At 44.7% G+C, this 20538-nt stretch overlaps 1 long non-coding RNA gene across 1 annotated transcript; it reads right to left on the reverse strand.

Moving 5' to 3' along the window:
- Positions 1-5349: 5349 nt before the first annotated feature.
- Positions 5350-20224, reverse strand: LOC113270211 (uncharacterized). Its single transcript, XR_008956822.1, has 5 exons — positions 20112-20224; positions 18289-18494; positions 13645-13814; positions 9725-9804; positions 5350-6430 (listed from the first exon to the last, which is right to left on the reverse strand). It is a non-coding gene; the product is annotated as an uncharacterized LOC113270211 (long non-coding RNA).
- Between the last annotated feature and the right edge of the window lie 314 nt (positions 20225-20538).

Raw genomic sequence — 20538 nt, forward strand, 5'->3', positions numbered from 1 at the left:
ACCTTCAACCTACTTTTTCACTGTTCATCGTTGCCCTTATAGTCTCACATCCCTCCTATCCAGCTTAGATTTCATGGTCTCTGTCTATCACTGTATCACCCATACACCCCTCACTGTCTTCTTCCTGGGACCACCCACCCGGCAAAACCCTGATTCTGTCCAGCTTAATACACTGGACAAAAACAACAGTGCTGTCGTCACCAACTTTACGATCATAAATCTCAAGTGGGTTCTCAACACCGCCCTTCTGCCTTTCCCTACTCAGTTTACTCTCTCACACTCTGAAATGACACTGCACCTTCTGTCCTCAATTATCCTGCACCTCTCTCCTTCCTCACCCTGAGCTGAAAACCTTGTTCCTTAATCTCTAAGTAAAAGCAATTTCTCAAGAACTGCCTCATCTTCCTAGCCCCGTTGCTTCCATCCCACCTGCCTCTCTGCCCTGACCCTGCCCTCTGTCCTGTCACACAGAGGTGCCCTTATATAAAGCAGAACCTTCCACTTGGCACCACAGTCCCTCTGTCTCGACTATTTAATCACTGCTCCAAGAATTATCCGCTCATCTCCTGCTAATCAGTTGTCCCCCTCTCCTAAATAATTCACATGGACACAAAAACATGGTGTACTCCTTCCTTTTTTTTTTTTTTTTTTTTTTAAGACAGAGAGACTGAGATTGAGAGAGAGAGAGAGAGAGAGAATGTGCACGCAAGCAGCAGGGGTGGGGCAGAGGGAGAGGGAGAGAGAGAATCTTAAGCAGGCTCCACGCTCAGCACAGAGCCCTGTATGGGGCTCGATCTCATGACTCTGATATCATGACCTGAGCCAAAATCAAGAGTCCAACACTTAACCGACTGAGCCACCCAGGTGACCCCTTCCTTTCTTTATATGTATTTGTATGTATCTCCTTAGCCCCAAATTCCCCTCCATTATTACTCCTTTTGACTGCAAACATCCCAAAGTTGCCTGCGTGTCTACACCTCCTATTCTCGCTTGATCTCATGCCAATCTTTCACCCGCCTTGAGCCACCAAAACCACTCTTGCCAAGGTCACAAATGAGCTCCATCCTACTGAATCCATTGGCCAGGCATTTCAATTCATGCAACTTACAGCAAAGAAGACTAAGTGGGCAGTGAAGTAAGAGGAAAACAAAACAAAACAAAAAAATGCCATCTTAGAAGCAAAGGGAGGACATTGTTTCAGGTAAAAGAGTTTAATTCTTCATCTCCTTTGCTGGTCTCAGTTCCTCTCCTGGCTCTCTAAACATCACCGTGCTCTGTCTTTTGGCTCTTTTCTATACCTACACTCACTCTCTTGGTGATGTAATCCTTACCTTCTGGCTGCCAATGACTCTCGAAAAAAATTTTTTAAGATTTTATTTATTTATTTTTGAGAGAGACAGTGTGTGAGCACACGAGCTGGGGGAAGAGGCGGAGGGAGAAGCAGACTCCCTGCTGAGCAGGGAGCCCGAGGTGGGTCTCCATCCCAGGACCCCAGGATCATGATCTGAGCCAAAGGCAGATGCTCAACTGAACTAGCCGCCCAGGCGCCCCTGACTCTCAAATTTTTATCTTCAGTCTAGATCTCACTCCTGAATTCCACACTTGACTATCCAACTGTCCACTCATCATTGCCACTTGAGTATCTACCAGGCATCTCAAACTCAACGCATTCAAATGGAATTATTGCTGATTTCTCCCCACAATGGCTCCATTCAAAGCCCTCCCATCTTCGATAAAGGCATTCCTGTGCTTCTGGTTGCTCAGGCCAGAAACCGAGGAGTTATCCTTCATTTGGCTCTTTAATGTATACCCCCACGGCTAAGCCATCAGGGACTCCCGTCAGCTGTATTTTCCAAATATATCTGGAACCTGGCGCTTCTCGTCACTTTCATGACCTCCTTTGTCTCTTGGGTTGCTAAGTGCAGTAGCCTTCTAGCTGCTTTCCATGCTCCCACCGAGCCCTGGCTTCTTCTTTTCTCAGCACAACTGCCAGAATGCTCTCCGTGACATCCGTGTCGGGTCACGTCACTCCTCTGCTCAGAACTCCACAGTGCTCCCCATCTCACTTGGATCAAGTGTCCAACTCCTTAAAACAGGGACGGGGATGAGGCCCATTCCATCTGCCCAGAAGGCAACTTTCTGACCTCCTCTCCTGCTTGCACCCCACCTCACTCTGCTGTAGTCATACCGATGCCTCGCTTATCTGGGAACTTACCAGCTACACTTGCCACCTTATCTGCGATGGCTCATTCTTCTACCTGGAACCCTCTTCTCTAAGAGGTTTCTGCATGGGGCACGTGGGGGGCTCAGTTACACGTCTGCCTTCGTCTCAGTCATGATCCCAGGGTCCTGGGATTGAGCCCTGTGTTGGGCTTAGTGGGGAGTCTGCTTCTCCTTCTCCCTCCACCCCAGCTCCCCTCACCCCCACTCATGCTTTCTCTTTCGCTCTATCTCAAATAAATAAATAAATAAATAAATAAATAAATAAATAAATAAAATCTATAAAAAACAAAAGAGGGTTTGGCATGGCTCACTCCCTCACCTTCCTCAAGTCTTTGCTCCCCTGTCCCCGCCTGAAAGTGGTCTACCTACCCTGGCTGTTCTATTTAAAGAACTGTGATTGCCCATTCCTACATTTTCTTTCTTCCTGTGGCACTTAGCATATTCTGACATGCTACACAGTTTGCTTACTTATGACCTTTGTTGTTTATTGTCTGTCTCCTGCTAAATACAAACTGGTTTCTTGGCTCATGTATTTTATTTTTATTATTCTTTATTTTTTGGCTGATGTAGTCAGTGCCTAGAACAGTGCCTGGCAGATAGTAAGCTTTCAGTAAAATTTGCTGAGTGTTGAGTAAACAGGTGACACACAGCTATGGTTTTTTTTTGAACCCTGGCTATGTGCCAGGCACTCCAACGTGCACTGTGTGGTCTTGGCACTCCTGGATGACAGATGAAGAAATTAAGGTTTAGAGAGGGCAAATGACAAAGCCAGGCTCCCACGGTAGCCAAGCTCGGAGCTGAGCTCAGGACTCTTGAGTCCAGAGCTCTTGTTTCCTAAGCTCTCCATTATTGTGGTCCTGCAAATAAGTAAGCTGTAAGGCCAAGAGTGAGTTCTTTCTGTTGTGGTCCCAGTCCAGCTATGGAGAAGCACACTGGCTTGTGACATCTCCAGGGGTTACATGACTATGTGTGTGGAAGCAAGATGGGTCCCACAGGTTCCTTCCCCTACTCCAGACTCATGCTGAAGGAAGGGTTAGAGTGATGGGCAAGGACATGGCTGTGTGTCTGGCTTGCCCTAGAGTATTTTGGCTACTTCTGAAGATGTTGGGCATATTTGTAGAAAAGAGACAGCATGGGGCAATAGATTTGTTTCTTGCTCACAATACCTTTTAAACAAGGATTGGCTGGGATCTCTATTAATTTAAGACCCAGGCTGATGGAACAGCCACCATTTGGAAAATTCAGGTCATAATTTCTACTTACATCTCATACGTCACCATCCCAGCCATAAGGGAAACAGGAAGCACAATCTTGCCAGGCACCCAGAAGGCCAAGAATGATAAATATTTCTTAGGTCCATGTCCAGTGTGACTGAGTAAGCTTCTGTTGGACCGATCCTCTTACAGATGACAGTGATCAACTCTGGACAAAATGTAAAAAACAATTACCTGAGGTCCCTGGAGAGTGAACAAAAGCAGGCAGATAGTGGGAAGGAGTTGGCATATGGAAGATGGAAAAGACATGAAGAGAATTTCCTGTTTATTATGGCTTTTGAACTGAGGGAAGATCCTAACTGGTACTATTTAAAATGGTTAAAATAGAGGCACCTGAGTGGCTCAGCTGGTTAAGCATCTGCCTTCAGCTCATGTCATGATGCTGGGGTCCTGGGATTGAGCCCCATCTTGGGCTCCCTGCTCAGCGGGAAGTCTGCTTCTCCCTCTCCCCCTGCCCCTCCCTCCCACTCATTCTCTCTCTCTCTGTCTCTCTCAAATAAATAAATAAATAAATAAATAAATAAAATCTCAAATAAATAAAATAAAATAAAATGGCTAAATACTGATAGAAAGCTAATAGCTTTATTAGCTTGAAGAGCCACGGGATAAGTTTTGGGCGCCCACAATGCTGGAAAGTAAGGGAATAAATTCCAGAAAAGAGCTAACGAAGAAGGGCTCCAAATTCGGGGAATAAATGCCATCCAAATCTCAGGCTGACCCCACATGGATGCGTAAGACGACATAAGTGAATCTAGTCACAAACATCTCTACATTTTTTCAGAGAGTGTACACACACAAGCAGGGGGAGGGGCAGAGAGAGAGAGAATCTTAAGCAGACTCCACACTTAGTACAGAGCCCACCATGGGTCTTGATCTCATGACTCTGAGATCACGACTTGAGCCAAAACCAAGAGTCGGACACTTAACTGACAGAGCCACCCAGGTGTCCTGCATCTCTGCATTTAGGAAAAATAAAAGTGAGATCAGGCTGTACTTTTCAAAATCTCATTTTCAGCTAACAATTTTCTGTGAATGTTTTCCATATTCCACATACATTCTTCTAACTTATTATTTAAAAAGATCATTTATCTTTTGAATAAGTAAACATTCACATGGTTCAGTTAAAAAAGTATAAAAGGCTATATAATGAAAACTCTCTTTCCCAACCCTGTCCCTTTTCCCGTTACCTTTTTCAGAAGCAACCAAATATTACACCCCCCTTGCCCCTTTTTGGGGGTAAATCCTTCCTGAGATATTTTATGTATATCCAAGCAAATACATATACCTTGCTCACATTGTACACAAATGGTTCATATCGTAACAGAGCTCTGTAGCTTACTTTATTTTTCTTTAAAGATTTATTTATTTTAGAGAGGGAGAGTGTGAGAGCACGAGCAGGAGGGACAGAGGGAGAGAGAGAGAGAGAGAATCTCAAGCAGGCTGCACTGAGCATGGAGCCCAAGGTGGGGGTCCCTCTCACCACCCTGAGATCACGACCTGAGCAGAAACCAAGAGTGTGAGGCTCACCCGAAGGCACCATCCAGCCCCCGCACCTTACTTTATTAACATAATAATATATCTTGCGGATCACTACAGACCAATATATATAGTTTCCTCATGTTTAAGGGCTGCCATAGAATTCTGTTATAAGGGACCCCTGGGTGGCTCAGTCAGTTAAGCATCTGCCTTTGGCTCAGGTCATGATCATGATCCCAGGATCTTGGGATTGAACCCCGTGATGAGTTCCTCCTCCTCGTTCAGCAGGGAGCCTGCTTCTCTGCCTGGCCCCTGCCCCGCTTGTGCTCTCTGACAAATAAATAAAATCTTAAAAAAAAAAGAAAAAGGATTCTGATATAAATGTACCTTAATTTATTTAACAAGTCCCTGCTGCTCAGCACTTAGGTGACTTTGAGTCTTCTGGAATTTCAAAAAATATTACCATAAATAACCTTCTTTCACACTGGGGCAATGCGGCTGTAGGATCAAGTTCTTGAAATGAAATGCCCCATTAAGAGATACCTGCGTTTGTAATTCTGAGAGATGTCAAATTGCTTTCCGCAGGCTTTGTATAGGTTTATAGATGCCTCCTTGTAAGTACACAGAAAGGCTTGTTACCCCATCATCATCAACGAGTTGGTTAAAAACATTTTCCATCTTTGCTGATGTGATTGATAAAAATGGTGCTTTCAATTTTCAACCTCTCATTATAGGTGAGGTTGAGTATCTTTTCACATGATTGAGAGCTTTTGATATTTCTTTTTTTATCCATAACTATTACCCCTTTTCTTTCAGACCATAGGCTTTTTCCCACAGAGTCTTTCTGTATCAGGACATTAGCCTTCTATCCGTGAGTATGGATCACAAATATTTTCCTCAACCTGTCACTTGCTTTATAACTTTACTTACTGTATTTGTGCCGTGCAGTTTTTATGTTATTGTTGTATTTTTCAGTTTTCCATCCTTCTAGATGTTATTTCATAATTAGAAAGGGCTTCCGTATTCTTATTATGCAATAAATGTCCCATGGCCTCCTCTCATGCCTTTATGATCTTATTGAGCTAGTAAACATTTTTTTCGGGTGTCATTTGTGGAGTGTGTACCCCATTTAATTTTTTTCCAAGGGATATTCAGTTCTTCCGGTCCCACATGTTGATTTTTTTTTACGTGTATAGTCATGTCATCTCAAAATACAGTTTTTCTTCTTTTCTGTGCTTTATGCCTTTTCTTCTTCTTCTTCTTTTTTTTTTTTAACCTCATTGTACTTACCAAAACCTCTAGCGAAATGTTGGCTAAAGTAGGGAGAGTGGGCTTCTTTGCCTTGTTCTTGACCTTACATGTGAGCAAACAGGTTAAGGATGGGCTGGCTCTGCATTGCCAATTACTCTCCACAAAGTTGATGCCAATTCGAACCGCTCTGCCGTGCTTGGAGTTGCCTAGGAAACCGTAACCATTAAGTATGATGTTAGCTGTAGGTTCTAGATGCCCTTTATCACATTTAGAAAGTCCCCTTCTATTCCTAGTGTGGTGAGAGTTTTTATCATGAATTTTGACAAGTGCTTTTTCCGTATCTATGGGGATGATCGTATGCTTTTTTTTTTTGCCTTTATTCTGTTAATGTAGTGAATTATATGAATTTATTTTTGACCCTGAAGTCAACCTTGCATGTCTGGAGTAAACCCCACTTGGTCATGACTTACTATCCTTTTTATATATTGCTTGATTCTCTTTGCTAATACTTGGTTAAGGAATTTTATATTATGTTCATGAGGGATATGGGCCTGTCACTGCCTTTCTTGACATCTATAAGTCAAGTCTTGCTATATACTGATTTGAGATACCACTTTAGTCATATACTAAATTTCTGTTCATATCTGAATCCATTTCTGGATTTTATATTATATTCTGTTCCATTAATATTTGCCCTTATCTTCTTATTGTTAATGGGTGCATTGTTGGATATTTAGGAATTAGGTTATTTCCAGTGTCCTGCTATCACAGAAAAGACTGTAATAAACAGTATTTTGGCTAGATCTTTTCCGACTCCTTGATTATTCCCTAGTATAAACCTTAGAAGTTGAATAAGTGGGTCAATGGGTAGAAGGAAGCAGAAAAGGATACAAATGCTTTTTTCCTTCATGCCTTCCAGTGGCCCCTCCCACCCCTCCCATCCCACCCATGCCTTCCATTGACTGAACCTAAGCAGAAGCAAGATGGCAAAGACATCTGGGAAAGTCATTTGCAAGATCCAGCTCCCACTGAGACAGAGAAGCAGGGCCAGTATCAAGGACATTGGATCTGTGCAGTTGTACGGAGCCCCGTCCTTAGAGAAGCCCCTGCTGTCACTGTCTTGAAATTTGTAATACTTTCTGAGCAAGGGGTCTTGCATTTTTATTTTGCACCAGCCCTGCAAATTATGTGGTTGGTCCTGCCGAGCAGAGCACGGAGGGACAAGAATGGAGCTGAGAGGAAAATGCCAGGGCTGCTCTGTTGCCAAATTGCTCTTCACAAAGTTTATGCCAGTTTGAATTACTTGCCAGTGTAGGGAGTTGCCTGGGAAACCACAAATTCATTATGGTGCCGATAGGGAAGTTCTTAAGAGTTCCCCTAAACAGTCTCCAGCAGTAGCAAACACAAGAGCAGAGAAGTCAACAAGTTGGTTCTCTGCTCTTCCGTGACAGGGAGTCTGACTAGAAACACTCCCTGTGCTCCAATGTGTAATCTCCCCCCTCACCCCTAAAGGAGAAAACGGATCTGACTGGGGAGTATACTGGTTGTCTCAAAATTCATATATTATTGCTTTGCTTTTGTATATCTGGTCTATCATTAAATTTATCTTTTATTGCTCTTTCTATAACTGTTGTAGAGGAAATGGTGGGTCACTCAACAGCACTTGGGGGTTGGGCTTCTAGACCTGCTCCTGGAAGCAGACACCAGTCCTCACATTGGCTCTGAAGAACCCACCAACACGAAGGGAATGGGAGATGTTCAGAGAAGGGTCTTGAGATTTGGGGAGGGTAGTTACATTACAGCAAGGATCAGAGTGTGGCCCTGTCACCGGGGAGGTAGGGGGTGACCCAGAGAGGAAGAAGAGGCACCTCATAGGGAGCCCAGACCTGTGTTCCAGGCCTTTAAGGACCAAGAAGAGCTGATGTGGGATAAGGCACTTTCAGATATACCTACCCTATGCCTACCACCATCGTCGAAAAAGTCCTTCTTGACGATCTATCTCCTGAGTTAAAGCCCATAGGTAACTTTCTGCAGTTACTTATAAAGGAAGCAATTCATTCATTCATTCATTCATTCATTCATTCATTCATTCTTCAATAGATTGGGCCTCCTCTATATGCCAGCACTGGACTTGGCAGTAGGGATATAATGCTGACTAGAACACCCATGACCCCTGCCTTCCGGGTCCTACAGTCTAAAAAGGAAGGAAACTAATCAGTTGCAATACAGTGTGATTAGCGCTGGGACAGGGGTATTAGAGGGTGCTGCAAAATATAACATAACAGGGGTCCCTCACCTTGTCAGAGCATCAGGGAGGGACTGAGAACAAAGCTGAGGGGGAGTTCAGTAAGGAAGGAAGGGAAATGGGTGGGGGGATGTTCTAGGAAGGGGAATAGCAAGTACAAAGTCCAGAGGTGAGAGATTAGGTTCCTATAAGAAACAAAGAAGTGCAGCCTGGGGAGGCCCCAGGGGGAAGAGCTGTTGCTGGGAAAGAAGGCTTGAGTCACATCTTCATGGGCTCTGAATATCCAGAAGGCCTTGATCATAAGGGCAATGGTAAGCCCTTCAGGTCTTAAGCCTGGAAAGAGACATAGATTTGTACTTTAGGAATACCACTCTGTCTACATTCTGAGCAATGAATGGAGGGGAGCTGAGCTTAGAGGAAGGGAAAGAAGAGCCTGGGGAAGAAAGGAAGTGGCTTGGAATAGGATGGGGGTAAAGGGATGGAGAGAAGTAGGCAGATTCTGAAAAGTTGAGGATGAAAAATGGACAGGGCTTGGGAATCAGATCAGGTGGAACAGGGCAAGGAAGGGGCTGGGCATGTCTCTTCAGTTTCTGGATCGGACAACTGTAGGACACAAGCCTGTGGCCAAGACAAAGTTGGCCTTTGGGTGATTTGAGTTCAAGGTGTCCCTGGAGCTGTCCAGCAGAGGGCTGGAGGACTTCCCCCCCCTTGAATTACTTTATGACAGATTAACAACCAAACTTGCAAATTACTAAGGGGATAAGATACAAGTACCTTTGCTTTGCTCAAGACGGAAGGATGAAACAAAAGCCCTGAATGGTCTCCCACCTTGAAATCCTAAGTCCACTGAGAGATTTCCCCTCTCCTGGTTGCGCTAAACTCCCTGAACCTTCTCTAGAGTGTTCATCTCACTGCTACTGCTAAATTGCCCATTTACCCATCAGTGCCTCTTATTAGATTACGAGCTGAAGGCATGATCTGGGTTCAATTCATCTTGGGCTTTCTAGTGCCTCCTAGGGTGCCCTGAACATAGTATACTCATCTTCGACTAAGTGACTTTAAATGGACTAAAAATTCTGCTACTAAGTGAAAAGCTGTTATGTAGAAAAAAAAAATTAAAAACCTCTATTCATTTTAGTGGGAAAAATTGTGTTGTATCCCATCCCAAGACACCAAACAATTTTCACAGATAGAACAATATATCAATGGAACAATGGCAACAAATTAAGTTAAAGAATAAGCAAGTTTGGGGCACCTGGATGGCTCAGTAGGTAAAGCACGCAACTCTTGATCTCGGGGTCTTGAGTTTGAGCTCCACGTTGGGTGCAGAGATGACTTAATTAAAAAGAAAAAGAATAAGCACAATTTGAAAGTTCAATCGATATAGTTTCTACAGAAAAGGTAATGTACTAAAACTTTCTTGTACTTATCTTTTTTTTAACCTTTTGGTGACTTCTGCATTCACACTGGGTTAAAAATAAAATTACGGCCCAGAAAAATATTTCCAGGGTAAAATAAAAGTTAAACATGCGTGTGTTTGGAAATATATGGAAATAGTGCGTGCACACAATAGGTCACAGAGTCATAGATGCTGCCATTCCTCAGTCCTCTCGTGGGGCACATGTTTTGGGTTCATACAAACATGGCTTACAATTCAAATTTGTTCCAAATAGTATTCCCTACAATAAACTGTCGTGTCAAGAAAACTGGTGAATGGTCTTTGTTTGAAACCCTAATGAAGAAATAGTATTGCTTGTTCGTTATTTATTTAGTGAGTTTTTGAGTAAAAGAGTTACTATACATATAAGAGAAAGAAGTCACTATATATATAAGTTACTATATATATAAGAGAAAGAAGTCACCAGTGGTATGACTTTCAAAAGGTGTTATGGTGAAAAGTTGCTAATGCATAAAAGAAAGATGAATGAGGAATGAATGGATGGACACTGGTAAGTCCCTCTGGTAAGATCAGAAGGAACCCTTTTTGTGTGAGAGAAGCCTGAGAACACTGGGGAGCACACAATGATGGCAGAGGTGATGAGAAACCCAAGCAGAAGTCAGTGCAGAAAACAATATTCTGGGGACGCCTGGGTAGCGCAGTCGTTAGGCGTCTGCCTTTGGCTCAGGGTGTGATCCCGGCGTTCTGGGATCGAGTCCCACATCGGGCTCCTCTGCTGGGAGCCTGCCTCTTCCTCTCCCACTCCCCCTGCCTGTGTTCCCTCTCTCGCTGGCTGTCTATAAATAAATAAAAAATCTTAAAAAAAAAAAAAAAAAAAGAAAAGAAAACAATATTCTGGAAGAATATTAGCTACCCTTTACTGATCATTCGGTATATGCTATGTGTAATGACAAAACGATCTCTCCTGGAGACTTAGGCTCTGCAGAGAGCCCAAGCATGTGGTCTGATTTTCTCACCCTCAGGACCTTGTCTGCACACCAGCCCAGAAGGCCTTCATTTGGTGTGGGTGGCAAACCTGAGCATGGATTCCCTTCAAGTTTCCAGTCCACTCTGTGGAAAGATCCTCATTTGTTTAGACCACTGGAAATTCTCTCTTATTCCTCAAGGTAACACCATGGCCTATACTCCCTGTGGACTTGGAAACCAGTCATGTCGCCACGCCGATTCTAGTCTGTCAGCTGCAGCTTCCTTGGTCCAGGGCTGCGTTGGGCAGTTAGCACATGATAGGCACATGACTTTCTTCTTCCTCGCACCCAGTAAAACCGTCAGCCCTCTAATCCTACTGCCTCAACTTAAAACAGCCAGGAATAGAGAACTGTTTCTTGCATTTACCATCTACCTGGCATACGCATTCCTTGAAATATATGTATCTTATTCTCCCCTCTCTTCCCCTTCCTCCTCCTGCTCTGTTTTTGCCTTTGCTTCTCTGGTTTCCATACATGACTTTATTGTTTCACAGTGTGTCCATTTTGCTCTCTCTGCTCTGTCCCAGTGCTCCATTTTTTCTGATCTCTCTCTCTTTCCCCTGTATTTCCACATACTTGTTCTCTCTGTGGCTTCCCACTAATGTATGTGAAGATCAGTGAGGGCTTTTCGTCCCACAGACCAATGGAAAACTGGTAGGGAGCTCTAAGCGTGAGCTTTACATGCACGGAAGTGGAAGAGTATAGTAAATTGCAACAACAATTTCAGCATTATCAGATCTTAAATCTCAGGAGATCGTGGCCGTTGAAATCCCACACATCCAAGTTAAATTTTATTCAAGGCTTTCTTAAGCTCTCAGTTCTAAGGCATTCTACTAAACGAGTCTGTTTCTAGCAGCTCATAGATTAGCAGGAGTTGGGGCAAATACAGTGTAGAAAGCCAACGTAAGCATTTTCCAAGGGGTCTGCAATGATTATAGGGACCTCACTGAGCAGCTGTCTTCAGCCAGCTCTTAGTTTCCAGCTTCTTGAGTCTGGTGTTCATAGTTGAAAAGGTTTGTGACTTCTCCCATAGAGGCATCTTGCCTGTTGCGAGGTCTATAACAGGGCTTGGGATTTGCCTAGAGACTAAAAGAAATCAACTGCCCTGAGAAAGTCGGATCTTGGCGTTAGGCTGACTTCAATAAATTATAAATTGAACTATCCACACTGAGTGAGGCCACCCATTCAGACCAAGTTATATGAACAGGGGTTTAAGATGCCAGGATTCTCATAGTTCCCATTACCATGTGGATCTTGATGGAAGTTTTACTCAACGCAACCACCTAAGAGGAAATATCATATCTGAGTTATTTTGAAAAGGCAGCACGTCTTCTCTTAACACTTTTATACTTTCAGTGTTTTCTAAGCAGCTCTGTCACCTGAAAGGGAGGCAAACATTATCGCTCTCATGTCATGGGTGAAGAGATGATGTGCAGGCATTAATCGACCTTCACCTTGCAGGGCAATGGCTGAGTCATTCAGGGTCACAGGTCTCCTTTCTGCTGCTTATTCTATAGGACAGCAGCACCTTGTGGTCAGCGAGTTCAAAGTCCTGGGCTCCCCTACTGATGCAGGCAGTCTGTTGGTGACCTTGAGTGACTTTCGCATTCTCTCTGGATGCCGGTTTTCTTGCCAGGAGTCTAGATAACACACCCATGCTTCTGATTGTATCTTTTTTTTTTTTTTTTTAAATTAGGAATGATGGATTGCCAGTGAATCAGAGGTGAGGGAGTTCATATTATACATAAGCACAGAATCTCCAGGTTAGAAAGGACCTAGAAAGGGCAGCTGGCTTAATGGTCCTGAAATTTTGCCTTACAGGAGAACTCGTGAAGGAGTTCAAGTCTACAGCTTTCTGAGGCCCATCCTCCTGAAATGGAAAACACCAGAACGAGGACCAGGATTCTGTATTTTAAAAACTCACTCCAGGTAGTCTGGTGCAGGTTTAGAAGCCATGGCTTACGTGGAACCACTCCCAGTGCGCGGGGCAGGACGCACGCACGCTCTGCAGCTGCTGAAGGGACAGACGAACACTTGAAATAAATAGGCCACGGGATGAGAAAAGCAACCCCTTAAAAGCTATTGAGCTGGGAGGAGGTGCTGGGAACCCCTGGACTCTGTTTTTGCCAGTAAGTCCTTGAGCTTAAGTATGGAAGCTGGAAAAAGCCCCGACTGGAGCAGGCTCAGCTCAGTGTGAGCCAGCTGTGTGACCTTGGGCAAGCCACGCCCCATCTCTTGGCCTCAGTTTCCTGTCTGTAAAATGGGAGTGTGGGCTTGTTGATCTCTAAGTTGCTTCTATGACACCTTGGCACTTACCTATTGTCATTTTTGATGCAGACATGCTGCAATTCTAAATGTTCTCCATTATCTTAATTTTTTTAATATAATGCTTTATGGACCCAGTGCGTGTCACATGGAACCTGTTTTCAGTTACGGCCCCTCAACTCCCCCACCCCCTGCTGAGCAGTGCAACTGCCCACAGAACTCAGAGCATTCCGAGATGATTCTTTGCCCTCTTAGGCTGGAAAAGCAACCTCCAAGAAGGTGAGATCTAGGGAGGAGACACAGAAGTCTAGATCGCAAGGGAATGTGGAAAAGAAGGCGGTTTGGTTGGGAGGGAGGAAGGTATCCTACCAGACATCTCAGTTCCAGGTGAGGGTAATTCTACCTGCTGCCTCCTACTTCGGAAGGTGACCAAAGAAGGTTCCATCAACTGGCAAAGACTGAGCATTTTCCAGTGACCGTGCTCACCTTGCCCTGGGTCGTGGCCGCTGTTGGCAGGAGAGGCACGTAACAGTTACCGTAGCTGGCACCACGTTGGCCGCACGGGCTCCAGCCTGGCCCCGGACAGGAGGCTCTGCAAGGCAAGGCTGCAAGCAGTAGCATCTCGTGGGTCAGAAATGATCGAGGGTTCACCACGACTGGAAAAGAACCAAAAGAGAACAGTTTTGGTAAGAGAGCCGACGCTGAGGAGCCAAGTAATAGGCTTTATTGGGCTGTTGTTAGGGTCAATTAAATTCAGTGCAGGGAGTACCTCCTACGGGTCTGATACTGAGCAAGGCTTTAGGAATTCAAAGATAAACAGGGCACCGTCCCTTCTTTAGGTGTTTATAATCTGGTAAAGAAGTTGTCCCGAGGAAGAGATATCATGTATCATTCTAGTGGTGACAGCACAGCGGGGGAGGAGCTCACAGGGTCTCGGGCAGCAGGAGAGGAAGGCAGAGGAGGTAACATTTAAGTAGGACTTTGCTAGGAGAAGAAAGAAGTAGACAGGCCTTCTAGGCAGAGGAGACAAAATTAGCAAAGACAAGAAGGTATTTAAGAGCATGGTGCCTTTGGGAACAGAGAGCAGGTTGGAGGCATGAAGGGCAATAGGTACACACAGGGGAGATGCGGTTGGAGAGGTACAGTTTCAGACCTAGCTAGGGAGCTGTGCTGTGTGTGTGTGTGTGTGTGTGTGTGTGTGTGTGTATAAGGGCTTTAGCAAGTGGAGTCTCTCGCTAAATAGTCACATTTGTGTTTAAGAAACCTTGTCCTAGAGAAAACATGGAGGACGAGTGGGCGGAGGGTAAGAATGGAGCTGGGGGACCTATTAGGAGGTCAGCGGGGACGAAGGCAGTAATTGAGAGGCCAGGTCATCTTGAGTCTGGATGTGGCCAGTAGGTGAAAGAGAGGTGAGAAGAATCATTCTTGGTTTTCTGGCTAGGTCAAGGGACTCCGGAGATGCGACTCCCCCCACCTGGGCCCCTTCTCCAAGTCTGTATCTGTTGGGCTGGTGGCATCATGCTCTCTGCTCCTCTAACAGTCATTCCAGATAACTTGGAAACAGGTGGCTGAGTGACACACGTTAAGGGACAGGGAGTTCTTAGAGGCACCCCTCAGAGGAAAGTACTTAAAAATAAACTTTGGCAAAACTCTTTTAAGAACTGTGTATTATTTAGGACTATTAATCTTGAAAACAAATACGCAGACATAAAGGTGAACCATTACCCACATACCGAAATGTACAACCAAAATAGAAATGTACAAGCCTGGGATGGATCCCAGAGCAAACCTCAGTGTGACCACGATGCTGGGCTGGAAATGTGGGCACCACTGCCAGCACCCCGGAAGGAAGCCCCTTCACAGTCCCTATCAGTCACCTTCTCTTGTTCGGACACTCTCCCCTCCTCCTCAATACCCCTGTCCCCCAGGAGAACCACATCCTCATGAAAACACTTGAAAAGAAACCACACATTTGCAAATTAATTAAATAAATAAAACAAATAACAGAAGCCCATTGTTCTTATTTTCCCTTTTCCAATTTAGATTAGTTTCTCCTCATCTTAGTCTGATTGACTTTGGTGGTGGGGGGGGTGTTCCTGGAGTGGTCCTTTGGTTCAGTCCCTACAGTAGGAACAGGACTGTGATCTGGGCTGCCCTTTGCGTCTATATAAGCTGAGCTGCCGTCTTCCTCAATTAATCATTTCTGTAACTTTTTGTAGCTTATACAGCTGTGAGTTTACAGAAAGTCCATTTATCTTGACAGAGGCATTTGCTCTTGTGTCAACAGTGGTGAGTACACCCCAAACCATTTACAGGGAGGGAAGGAGGAGAAGAAAGGATGAGTTGTTGTGCCTGGACTCTTCACATTTACTTATTTAAGTTCTGGGTGTCTCTATAGGCTTGAGGAGCTATGTATCCATCGCCCTTTCTAGAGCGGCTTTCTTCAACTGGCTCTTAGGCTCTCAGGCTTCAGCCCATTCTGGTAGATACATGTCCATTTGTCACAGAGGGAGTTTTGTGTGGAAAGAGGGTCTACCTAGAGGGAAGAGTGGAGGGCCCAGATGTTTGATCCGCTAGGCTGAGCCACCTCAGGAGAGGCGCTCGGGCAACAGAGCCAGGCCTGAGGGGGATTTGGAAAGACCCGCATATTGGCGAGGAGCCATCAGCCTCCTTCCCCCTTTGCCATCCCGAAGGCAGGGTGGGCCAGCCTCTCCAAGTTCACCTCGAGGTTTACGAGGGTCAGGGTGTTTGTGCTGGCCATGACATTTTCACAAATTGCTCGTGGTTGTTTTCATTAGTTTTATTCCAGCTGCTGTTCCAAGGCCCTTCTGGCAGCCTGGTCTTCCAGGCCGGCTTGGGCTTGGACTCCCTCCTTAATTGACTCAAGTCATGAAAAGGTGCCATCTGCTTTGAACTCTCGCCTGTTCCAGTGCCGGACAAATCCCGGGCAGGCAACATAGGAAACGCAGTAATGAGGCTCACACCTCCAACCTGACAGCACCTGCCCCGCCCCGGACCCTGTCTGGTCAGGTGGTAAGTGCAGAGGTGAAGTGCAAGCCCAGGGGGAGCCGATCTGAAGAGTAAACAGGGCCCGAGAATGTGCTTTCTCCTGGGTCCTGAGTGACGCCAGCCCTGGGAGGAGATTTCACAGCAATCCTGTCGGAACCCCGCAGTTAACAGCATCATGATGACCCAAATAAATTCGCAGGTATCAGTTACTGGCTGTGTTTTCACTTCACACCGACCCTCTACAGATATGCCTCAGCTTGGGCAGTACTCGGGAAAAGGCCTCTGGGAGAATTTTTCTGTGAAGTTATTAGTTTTATCCCATTTCCTAGAGAGAAAATAAGAAAAAAACTGAAGGAGGGTTAGGAAGAAGGGCCACCGTCACCATGATGCAGCTAATATATTTATTATTTAAAAGAGAAACCCAGGGCAGTGTCAACAGAGCAAAATATTTATTAACTTTCCTGAACCGTCCCCTAATAGTGACTTTTTAAAAAACTTCTATCAACTGTAGTGTGAAATTGACTTCTATCCCTCCAGTATGGCGTGTAATCAGAGTGTCTTTCTTTGATAAATTATGATACTTTTAAAGTAGACCCAAGTTCAAGCATACCTCAAAAAGCGATTCTCAAAGTGGGGCTCCGGTACGTTGCCATTTGTTTATTGGGAGAGATGAGTCACTACCAGACGTCAGAAAGCAGCATGTTTACTAGAGCTTGGAAAGATGGTCTCAAAATGTGCGACTAAGCAGGGCGTGGTAGATGGGGAGTGGTGGGCAGAGGGAGGGAGAAGCCATAAATTAAAACAGATTTAAGAGCTGTAGCAACCAAAAGCAATGTGTAGACCTTGTTTGGATCCTGACTTGGACAAACCAACTCACTATAAAACAAACAGACTCACAAAACCTGAGACGACTGGGGGAAATAAGACCCTGACTGGATAGTTGATGACATGAAGAATTTTTTTTTTTTAAATGGCATTGGGATTATGTTTTTTTTAAAAGAAGTTCTCATCTTCTTATCTTTTAGAGATAGGTACTGAAGTATTTACGGATGAAATGATATAATGTCTGAAATTTGTTTCAAAATAACCCGAAGGATCAGGGTAGGGGTTAAGTATATGCAAGGGGGGGGGGAGGCGACAGATGAGATACAATTGGCCCTGAGCTGGTAATTGTTGAAGATCAGAGATGCTTACAAGAGTTCTGGGTTTATTGTAGGACTTTCTCTACTTCTCTAGGATGAACATCTCCATGACGCAAAGTTACAAGTGAAAGAACTCAATGGCTCTTGCCTCTGTTAGCTTTTCTTTAGAGGGGAAGGAAAAGGTATTAAGGATTCCCTCTCCAATGGGGCACACCATTTTCACCTTCGTTAAATTTATAATCAAAGAAATCCCAGCAGGCTCTTTCTCGTCTTAGGAATCCTGGATTCTACGATTCTGTGAAATTGTGATGAACTGATGTACTACTTAGTCACCGGGGTCACCAGCTCAGGCCCCACGCTGCGGCTGTGGAGAGCCGGAAAAGTAAGGGACTCCTTCCCCCTGGGAAGTGCTTGGTTTGTTACTTACATGAAGTCAGGGACCTGGTCTGAATGGTTATAATGGGGTGAGGTGATGTGGGACAAGACAATGCTAGGCTTTTGGGCACTCCTATAAATGTGGGTGGGGAGAGTAGTTATGGTTTGTGTGATAAAACTCATTTAAATTTAAATTAAATTTTATTGTTTTAAAGATTTTATCTATTTATTTGAAAGAGAGAGAGAGGGAGTGAGAAAGAAAGAAAAAGAGAGAGAGAGCAAGAGTGGGGAGAGGGACAGAGGGAGAGGGAGAAACAGACTCCCTGCTGAGCTCGGAGCCCCATTCTGGGCTTGACCCCAGAACCCCGATATCATGACCTGAGCTAAAGGCAGACACTTAACTGACTGAGCCACCTAAGTACACACACACCCCCTTTTTAAATATTCGATAAAGCTCATTTTAAAGAAGTATATTCTAGACTCAAAAATAACTTATAACTTAGAGTCGATTTCCAATGCTGTCACAACTATATTTGTTATCTGTGCTGTGTAACAAATTCCCCAACGTTCAGTGGCTGAAAACCACTAACATTTATTATCTTACGGTTTCTCTGTAAGTTGGTTCTGGCTCTGAGTCTCTCTGGAGGCTGTAGTCAGGCATAGTCTGGGGCGCTCGTCATCTGAGGGCCTAAGGGAAGATTTGCTTCTGTTTGCCTTCACGTGGCTGTTGGCAGGCCTCAAATCTGTTTCTGAATTCACACCTATGCGTCTCTCCGCAAGGCTGCCTCATGACGTGGCAGCCAGCTTCTCCTAGAAGAAGTGAACCAAGAGAGCGTGAGAGAGAGCATCACACGGAAGCCAGTCTTTTAGAACATGATCGTGGAAGTGGTAACTCATCGCTTCTGCTGTATTCCGTTCTTTTAAGTGAGTCACTAAATCCAGCGAGGGTGACCAGCTCATTCTCATTTGCCCGGGGAGATTTCCTATGTTAACACTGAAATTCCCACATCTTGGGAATCCCCTCAATGCTGGGCAAGCCAGAAAGACTGGTCAACCTGAATCTACCTTATGCTCAGGGGAGGGAATTCCACAAGGGCACGAAGACGAAGGGGTGGGGATCACTGAAGGTCACCTTGTAGGCTGGCTACCACAGCAACCTTTATAAGGGTTACTTCTCTTCATTACTGAAGAGTCAGGCCTATGAGCCACTTTGTGATTTATAAAATATATGTCTCAGCTTCTACATGATAGAATGAGTCATGTTAAAGTGAACTGAATAGGGGCGCCTGGGTGGCACAGCGGTTAACCGTCTGCCTTTGGCTCAGGGCGTGATCCCAGCATTATGGGATCGAGCCCCACATCAGGCTCCTCCGCTATGAGCCTGCTTCTTCCTCGCCCACTCCCCCTGCTTGTGTTCCCTCTCTCGCTGGCCGTCTCTATCTCTGTCAAATAAATAAAATCTTTAAAAAATAAGTAAATAAAGTGAACTGAATAAATATATAAACCAACTTTAGAAACAGAACTTCATTTGAGGTGGGTTAATGAGATTTGCTATATCCATTTTTTTTTCCTATCTAGTCATTATTTCAAGGCAAATATCGAAGTGGGTATACCAGTTCCGTCTTTTGCTTTGATTTCTAGAATTTCTAGCTAGATGTATGACCTAATTTTTAAAGAAAAATTAACTTTTGAACTCTAAAAGTATCACGCTTTATTCTAAACTATTTGGAATCTATAGAAGAGTTGTATGAAGCAGAAAGAAAAACATCTGAAGATTTTTGCTTATTTCTGTATATGTTGGTGCTTTGTGCTTAATTTTATAAAACATTTTCTATCTTTTTACAAATTTTTCATTCATGAGCTTTTTTTAGGGCTACATAGTTTTCCAATTAAGGGGATGTACCTTGATTTTCTTTACATTTCCCCTACGGCTGGATATTTTAATTATTTTGAATTTTGGAGCATTTTCTAACAATTTTAACCCACGTTTGACCATTTTGACTCTGACTCAGAAGAAAAGTCAAATCATTCATTCATTCATTCATTCATTCATTCATTCATCCAAGCGATCATTATTTACGAAGCAGCTCTGTGCCTCGCGGGGAGGACTGGTGACTTAATAGGATGAGGAGTCTGAGAGAGGGGACTGACCTGGCAGCAGACAGCCCCCATTCCACTCTGCTAAGGCATCCTCTCTACAGGGCAGCCTCTTCCTTTGTTGAGGGCCTTGTAATCATTCAGTGCTGCCCGTCATGGGTGGGTAGGTCTGCCCTATTCTGGAATTCAGTATTAGAAAGCTCATTACTGCCGCACCCCTAAGCCACATCTTCCCACCCAGGCTTATGACTCATGTCTTAGTCAGTTCAGGCTGCTATAACAAAAATATCATAAACTGGGCAGCTTAAACAACAAGCATCTATTTCTTACAGGTCTGGAGGCTGGGAAGCCCAAGAGCAGGGTCCGGCATGGTTGGGTTCTGACGAGGGACCCCTGTCCTGGTTGGCAGATGGCCGTCTTCTCCCTGTGTTCTCACCCGGTGGAGAGCAGAGAGTGCTCTCGTGTCTGTTATAAAGGCACCAATCCATCACGAGGGCTCCACCCTCATGATCTAATCCCCTCCCAAAGGCCTCATCTCCAAATACCATCCCACTGGGATTAGAGTTTCAACATGTGAATTTTGGGGACACACATTCGGTCCACAGAATTGTAATGAAGATGGTACTTGTGTCTTCTTCTGCCGGACTCCTGTGACTTTCAATTGGCTCCAAACTTGGGTGAGGAAGGGACTTCCTTGAGTATCAACAGCTAAGGCCTAGGGTTTTGAGGGTGCGGGTGGGGGTGGGGGTGGGGCTGA

This window comes from Ursus arctos, unplaced genomic scaffold (genome assembly GCF_023065955.2).
Source record: "Ursus arctos isolate Adak ecotype North America unplaced genomic scaffold, UrsArc2.0 scaffold_33, whole genome shotgun sequence".
Lineage (NCBI taxonomy): Eukaryota > Metazoa > Chordata > Mammalia > Carnivora > Ursidae > Ursus > Ursus arctos.